At 32.4% G+C, this 8475-nt stretch overlaps 1 long non-coding RNA gene across 1 annotated transcript; it reads right to left on the bottom strand.

The window, feature by feature from the left end:
• Positions 1-563: 563 nt before the first annotated feature.
• On the bottom strand, positions 564-1293 carry LOC116560972. The gene is made up of 2 exons (XR_004273243.1): positions 1217-1293; positions 564-890 (listed from the first exon to the last, which is right to left on the bottom strand). It is a non-coding gene; the product is annotated as an uncharacterized LOC116560972 (long non-coding RNA).
• Between the last annotated feature and the right edge of the window lie 7182 nt (positions 1294-8475).

Consider the following 8475-nt stretch of genomic DNA (forward strand, 5'->3'; position numbering starts at 1 on the left):
GTCAAAACATCTCTTCTATATTCAATCTTAAAGTATGCATTGTATAAACATTTCAAGTGCTCATATAATATATAGGAGTAAATCAATGTTACTTTAGCTGTCAGTAAGAAAAAATGTATTAAAGGCAGAAGATTTCTATGCTACTTATTGGCCCATACTGTTAGATGAATTGACAGTAGAAGATAAAATGTGGAATATGAATACCTGTGTCACATTATCATTAATCTTCTTGGAAATGAATAAATTTCTTTTCAGCTTAATTTCCCAGATATCTACTTTGCTGAATTTTTTCTAAAAGCACTTTCAGAGTGAAACACTTTATTTTTATGTAATGTATATGCAAATATTAAATTTAACTCACATATTAAGAAAAGCCTATTATTCTTTTTTGAAGCAGCATAGATCAATACTGCATTTCCCAAGATTTGTACCAAAGAAAAATCCCTCTTATTGACTAAATACAATGTTATTGATTATGCTTGTAGTTATTTTGTACTATGCTTATAGAGATTGTATATATTATGAAGAAGTTTCAAAACATAAGACAATTAAAGCAAATGACTGTAGTTGAATGCATTTTATGTAAAATGCGGTATGGCCGGTAGAACACGTATCAATAATGTAGCAGGAAGAAAGTGGCTCCTCCTAATTTTATTTGTCTTGCCAGCTAGTAAATGGATGTTTCTTGAATTACTCAGATCTCTAGTCTTTGTTCTCACTGTTGAGATCTGACAGATGGGAGCTCAGCAGCAACCATGCAGAATGTTCTGAATGTGACATGTGTATGGATCAGATGATACCATCTTCCCCAAGAGGCTTGCTTAGCCCTCTTCAGCCACTTTGACCTGCTTTATCCAATGCATCCTCACAGGAAGAATTTTTGGAATTTTCTACGAATAAAAATAAGCCTAGATCACGTACCATAGTGATTTTTGCATCTTCCTTTATCATGAGCATAAAACCATATTTTTTCCACATAAATATTAGTCATTTTTTTCATTTAATACTATTGATCATTTTTTCTTTAAATGTTATTACTTAAAAATCTGTTGTGCTAAGACATTTGGGCTATAGGTTTGATGGCAGAAAAAAAGCCTGGTTTAATTTAAAATATATTCAAAACATGCAGATAGAATTATTTTTAGGAGCAGTTTAAAAATTTTGGTGATCATGAGTATTGGCCTATCTTTTAACTCACTAATGAAGTAATAATGACTTTAAAAAACATTCAAATGGGATGGTTTGATGGAGTTTGAAAGGAAATTCCTAGTTTCCTCTTGCAACTTCTTTCTAAAGTGAAAACACAGGAAAACAAAATGAAACACAAACAAAAGACTCATAGCACTGAAAATCAAGACTGGCAGAAAGCATTATGCCAAAATTGACAGGAATTTTAAAGCAGCCGTAACTGGGCTTGAGAAAAGCTTAACCAGGGTTAAATAAAGTATGAGCTCATGTCATGAGAAAGGCAGTCTGAATAAAGACAGTTAATTTCTTTGTATGTTTTCCAGTGGTGCCCTTTGGCTCAACAAATGAGAACTTGCAATAGAGAGAAATAGCAACTATCTGTTACACCTCTCAGGTGGTACTTTGTGATGACTGTCATCACCATTTGCCTTGTTTGCTACCCTCATAAATCCAGGTCAGTTAGGAACTGACAATATCAGAAACCCTCGCAAAGTATATAGGTACATGGTTCTTTGCATTTAAGGTGTGGAGTATAAAAAAATCGTACTCAATCAGAAGAAAGACAAGACATTATAATCAGAGAAATAACAATAAATTATCCAATGGAAAAAATACTATTATTGCCCTCAACTGGTCAATGTGAAAGACTAGATATTGTGCATAACTTTCCCAAGATCATGCTGCAATTTTTAGCAGGTATAAATTATAATGCAGGAATGTGAATTCATATTGTCTAATTTCAGGATGAAGAGTCTTAAAATCAATAGCAATTAACACAGTTAAATTTATAATAAGGGTTAACAGTGCTTATTCTGTGCCAAGTGCTGTGCTAGATCATCTACAAGCGTAATCTCGTTAGGTCTTCTCAACAACGTGTGAGATACGATTATGATTCCCATTTTATCAGTCAGAAAGAAGACTAGCAAGTAAAAATGACTTGCCAAATTTCACACCTCTGCCACCGATGTTGTGACAGAATTGACTCATACTGTTGTGTAAACCTTATCTAGGCTGCACAGATCTGATTTTTTAAAATTTGGAGTTCTTAACTATGTAACAGAGCCACTTATATTTCTATATGTGGATGAACTGTAAGGTAGATATGTGTCTCCATATCCTGCTATGTAGCCCGAGAAATGAGGATGACAGCAGGAGCAAGACAAATAAACAAAAGCAATAAGCTAAAAGCAGAAAGAACAAGAGTTGAGAAAATGAATCCAGAGCTGTTTCCAATCTTATTGTTGCGCTTACCTGACACTAAGTTGCATTCTAGTTCCTGGCTTGTGTCTAATCTCTTTGTGATTATGTGACAAAGTTTATTTTAGCTAAATGTAGGTGGAGTTGTTTTATACAATAGTTAAACATATTAATAAAAAAGTAATGTTGATAATTATTTTGTAGTGAAATTGTTAATTTATGTTTTATTGTTTATTCCTTATTGTATTAATATTCTATTGTGCTAATGAATTACATTAAGCACTAGATTAAATGAATGTAATTTTAACTATTTTAGCTGATAAATGCACGTTCAGATATATATGAAAAAGTATTTACCAAATTTGTCTGAACAATAGAGAAATACTGTTCTTGAATCAGAAATCTGTGAGTCAAGCTTTGCAGAAATATTCATTAAAGCATTTATACTAATCTTTTTAGTTTACACTTATTTTTAGGAGGCCCATTTGAAAAAAGTTTCTGTACATGCACACTCATTCAACTTTAATCGATAAATATTTACTCATACAGAAATACTTCTTTCTTTACCTAAAGAAAACATCAAAGAATTCATGACAAGTGATGCAAAAAGATAATACTCTAATGTTAATGAGAGATCAGAAAATACAATGGATAATTTTATGTGTAGAAATATCTAAATGTAATCTGAATGATATCTAGTAAACATCATGTGTAATGTTTTAGAATTATTGAAACCATATGTTTTTATTTTTTTTTTACTTATATGTTAAAAGACAAAATTAATTTTTTTTTTTTTTGAGACAGAGTCTCGCTCCATCGCCAAGCGCCAGGCTGGAGTGAAGTGGCGCGATCTCGGCCCACTGCAACCTCCACCTCCCAGGTTCAAGCAATTCTCCTGCCTCAGCCTCCCGAGTAGCTGAGACTACAGACACATGCCACCACGCCCAGCTAATTTTTGTATTTTTAGTAGAGACGGGGTTTCACCATGTTGGCTAGGATGGTCTCGATCTGTTCATCTCATGATCCACACGCCTCGGCCTCCCAAAGTGCTGGGATTACAGGCATGAGCCAGACAAACCTAATTCTTTAAATAATGTTTTGCAATTCCTATCATAATGTGATAACTGACCTAAGTCCTTGCATTAGAAAGATCTAAATTAGAGGACATATTTGAGAACTATTATAATTTGTATGTTCAGGACAGACCAGTTATTTATTTCCCCTCTAAACTTCTATTATTTAGCATCTCTAGAGTCATTATGTTAGTTTTATTTTACATCAAAAAACCAAAATCTTAATGAACTGATCTCAGCGGTTTTGAAAGGAGTAACTAATACATTATTTTAGAATTCAAACTACATGTTATTATAACTTGCTTTTAATATCAGTAAAAATGAATATGTCTTTATTTTCTTAGTTTATTCAAAGATACTTATTTCAAGTATATCAATATTTTTTTCATGAATTTTCAAATTTGATCTCTTTTTCAAATGTGATTTTATCTATCTGAATTATGTTTTTTCATGTATATCTACTGCAAGTTTAAAATCCATTGTATATAACATTTACTTTTGAAAAAAGAATTTGTAGGATATTTTTGCATGTTCTTCTCAATTAGCAATTGCAAAGTGAGACATTCTTTTAGTCTACCTTTCACTTGTTATTAGAAATATGATGCAGTCAGATTGGCTCCTGACTTCCTGAATTACTGCTTTAAATAAATCATGGCAAAATGATCAGTGTTGTTTCATGTGAGCCAATTAACACATTGAGAAACACTTAATTTTGCCTCAGAATAAAGCTATATTTCTACTGACTTACTGATGAAAATTGATTATATGTCATGAGGCATAAAGTGTAAAAGGCTCAAGAAACATCCCAAATACATACATCTGACAGTGTATTTGTCAGGTTTCTTCAGAAAAACAGAACCAACAGAGTTTATGGAGATGTCTCTCCTTCTCGTTCTCTCTTTATTTCTCTCTTTCTCTCTCCCATCATTTTCTTTCTTTCTTTCTTTCTTTCTTTCTTTCTTTCTTTCTTTCTTTCTTTCTTTCTTTCTTTCTTTCTTTCTTTCTTTCTTTCTTTCTCTTTCTTTCTTTCCCTTTCTTTCTCTTTCTTTCTTTCCCTTTCTTTCTTTCTTTCTTTCTTTCTTTCTTTCTTTCTTTCTTTCTTTCTTTCTTTTTCTTTCTTTCTTTCTTTCTCTCTCTCTCTTTCTTTCTTTCTCTTTCTTTCTTTCCTTTCTTTCTTTCCTTCTTTCTTTTCTTTCTTTGTTTCTTTCTTCCTTTCTTTCTCTCTTTCTTTCTCTCTCTCTCTAATCCATATTATAGCTACTGAAGATATTGAATTCATTGTTAAACATCTTTCAACAACCTAAGCCCCAGGTAAGATGTTTTCATTGGAAAGATCTATCAAAATAAATAATACTAATTTTACAAAAATAGTAATAAATAATACTAATTACAAAAATGTTTCTAGAAAATAAAAGATGAGGCACATTGCAATTTATTTTATGAGACCTACATTACACAGATACCAAAATGAAAAACTGTTTTTACGTGAAAAGAAAACTACAGAGTAATATTCTTCATGGAAATGGATAAAAAGCATCATCATTATTATTATCATAATCATTCTCTCTCTCAAATAAATGTCATGTCAGAGTAGAATTTAATTTAAGAGGTTTGTTCAGCTTTCAAAAATCAATTAATGTACTGTAGCCTAAAAAAATAATAATAAACAACAATAACACAGCATCCTCTTGATAGATGTAGCAAAGTCAGGGTCTATGTTTGTTTTAAATGAAACTATTCAAGTTTCATTATCAATTCAGCTGTTAGCTATTGACCCCAGCAGCCACTAGAAGCCTGGGGATCCACTACAACCATTTGGGTGGCCTTGCCACTCTTGTTCAGTTTTCAGGCACAGCTTCAAGGACACAACCAAATGTGAAAGCTTAAGAGTTTTGAGCACTCACAGACACTGAGTACATGGCACACCTGGAGGTCAGGAAACTGTGACAGGGAGAGAGAAGAGAGTACTGCCACAAGTAATAAACTTATGAGAATAGGGTGTGGGTCACTTAGGTGCAAATACCTGAATGATTTATTAAAGGGAAGCAATAGGAAAGAGGGAAGTCCATCCTGCTAGGCTAGGCAAGAGAAACGCCTGTAAGTTCTATCTCTGGTCCCTAGCTTGAGCCTTTTAGGTATGATGTAAAACTGACAATTATGTCAAGGGTGACTGAGCTCTGCCTCTGACATGAGGAAGCTAAACTTTCATCAAAAATGGATGCCATGGCAACATAAAATTATAAGCATTCACTATAATATGTTACAAAAATACCTGCACAAATAAAATAATACCTTCTCAACTTGATAAAGACCTAATGAAAACCTATACTAAAAGCTCAAAGATTGAATGCGTTTCCCATGGGATAATAACAAGAAAAAAAATGCCTGATCTCACCATTTCTTTTCAAACAAAGATTCTAGTTAACAAATCAGGAAAGAAAATAAAATGAAAGGTATATATATTGGAAAGAAACAGACTGTTTCCACAGATGTCCACTCTATGTGGGAAGTCTCAAGGATCCAAAAGGAACTGCTGTATAGAATAAGCATATTTAATAAATTCACAGAATAAAAGGTCATTATTAAAAAATCAATTGCATTTCTACATAGTTGGGATATAAATGTTGAAAAGAAAGATATATAAATACCAATAAATTTGAAATATTTATGAATAATCCCAACAAAATATTTGTAAGATTTTCACACTGAAAATCATAAAACATTTGGTATGAGTGAGAACATGTGGTGGTTGATTTTCTGTTTTTGTGTCAGTTTGCTGAGAATGATGGTTTCCAGGTTCATCCATGTCCCTACAAATGACATGAAACACAATAAATAAATAAATAAATAAATAAATAAATAAAAGTAAAAAAAAAAAACATTTGGTATGAAAAATCAAACAAGATGTAAAATTATGGGTAGATGTATGTGTTCTTGGGCTGGAAAAAAATGCCATATCAATTATATTCTAAACTATCTATAGATGCAGGGTAATCTCAATCAAACTTCACCAGCAATTGTGTTCACAGGTGGATTCTATAATTTATATAGAAAACAAAGCATGTAGAATAGCAAAGATAATTTTGAAAAGGAAGAGAAAATTTTGCAGATTTACACTGATTTATTGTAACCATAACTATGAAGCTGCAATAATTAAGATAGTGTGTCATTGCCAAAAGTATAAATGCACAGATCAATGGAACAGAAAGAAAACACAGAAAGAGATCCACGCAAATATGGTCATTTGATGACTCATAAAGTGGTCACGGATTAATAATGGATAGACTTTTTAATGAATAAATAGGTAACAATAGAATAACCATCTACAAAAATGTACTTCTCTACTCCTAATTGCATCACATACCAAAATTAGCTGAAAATAGATATTAGACATAAAGCTATGAAATTTCTAGGAAACAAGCATAGGGAAATCTTCGTAACATTGGATCCTTGGGTTATGCAGAGATTATATAGGGCATAAACAATTATCAGTATGTAGGACAAATTAAATTAGAACAAATAAATAAAATATTGACAAATTGCACTTCATTAAAATTAAAATTTTCTGCTCTTTCAAACCTACTTTGACGAGAATGGAAAGACAAGCCACAAAGTGGGAAATGGAAATGAAGACCACAATAACATATTATTACACACCTATCAGATTATTTCACATAAAAGACTTGATAATATGGAGCAACTGGAATGTTCATATATTCTTGCTGTGGTTGCAAATTACCCAGGTATTTTGTAAAAGAGTGAGACAATTTTATATAAAGCTAAAAGTCTTACCATACGATCTAACACTTCTGCTCCTAGTTATCTACCAAGGAGAAATGAAGATATAGCCAAATAACATATATTTGTGAATATTTATAGCAGATTTATTCAAAATCACCAAAAGCCAGAAACAACTCAAATATTCATCCACAGGTGAATGGATGGGAAAATCATCATGTAGGCATACAATGGCAACTAACTCAGAAACAGGATGAACCATGAACCAAGGCTGCATACTGAAGAGTTCCACTTAAATGACACTTTGAAACTATAATGACAGAAAATACAGGGACAGGAATCAGATCAACTCCTGCTAAGGGATGGGGGTAATGTAAGGGAATTTCCTGCAGAGGGTTATTAGGGAAGTTTAGGAAGAAAATAAATATTTTATATCTCAATCATGGTGATGCTGACATTCACTGTGTAAATTTGTCAAAACTCATGGAAGAGCACTCCTAAAAAAGTCAATTTTATTTATGTAAATTATATGTCAACAAATAAAAAACCAAGCAACAATAACAGCAAAGAATACAGCATGAAATAGTAAGATACAAAAATTCAGTACACATGCCTCCTTTCTTTCACAAAATTTTTTGGCTTGGCAAGCACCTCAGGGCACCTACATTTGTCCCAAACTATGATTTTACTCTATCTCCACCTGATCTCTCAAGTTCAGAAGCTCTTTTCTCAAGCTTCATTTCTTGGAAATTATTTTGATAACCAATGGGTTGCCTAGTATTTATTTTTGTCAAATATTCATATAAATATCAATTGCTAATTTTGCTGGACACAGATATTCTGTTTTATCTACCAACCTGGTGCCTAGCTGATCATATTTCCAACTATTATGCTGTTTTTGTCAGGCTGGATAACTTATCATTTCCTGAAGTTGTTTTTCTCCTGCATTAGTGTCAGGAATCCATGATCTTTTAAATTCTGATTAATCGGCCTGCTAAAGGAGCCCTATGTGTTTTTACTTTTCAGGTTATTTTTAATTCTACAGGCTAGTTATTGTTTGTCTTTTACAGCATGCCTTGTACGAGTGATTCTCATTCAGTAGTGAACTATAACAATCTATTGAATATTTTAATAATGCAGATGCAGGGCTTTCCTCCAAACCTACAAAATCAGAATATGTCAGGGAGGTTTACGGAAAGTGTCTATTTGATATTCCATAAGTAATTGTAATATTCTTTTCTGTTTGCACTACTATGGGTGACTAGTTTTGCTCCAAACA

Source organism: Sapajus apella, unplaced genomic scaffold (assembly GCF_009761245.1).
Source record: "Sapajus apella isolate SASKATOON/1434 unplaced genomic scaffold, GSC_monkey_1.0 scaffold28, whole genome shotgun sequence".
Lineage (NCBI taxonomy): Eukaryota > Metazoa > Chordata > Mammalia > Primates > Cebidae > Sapajus > Sapajus apella.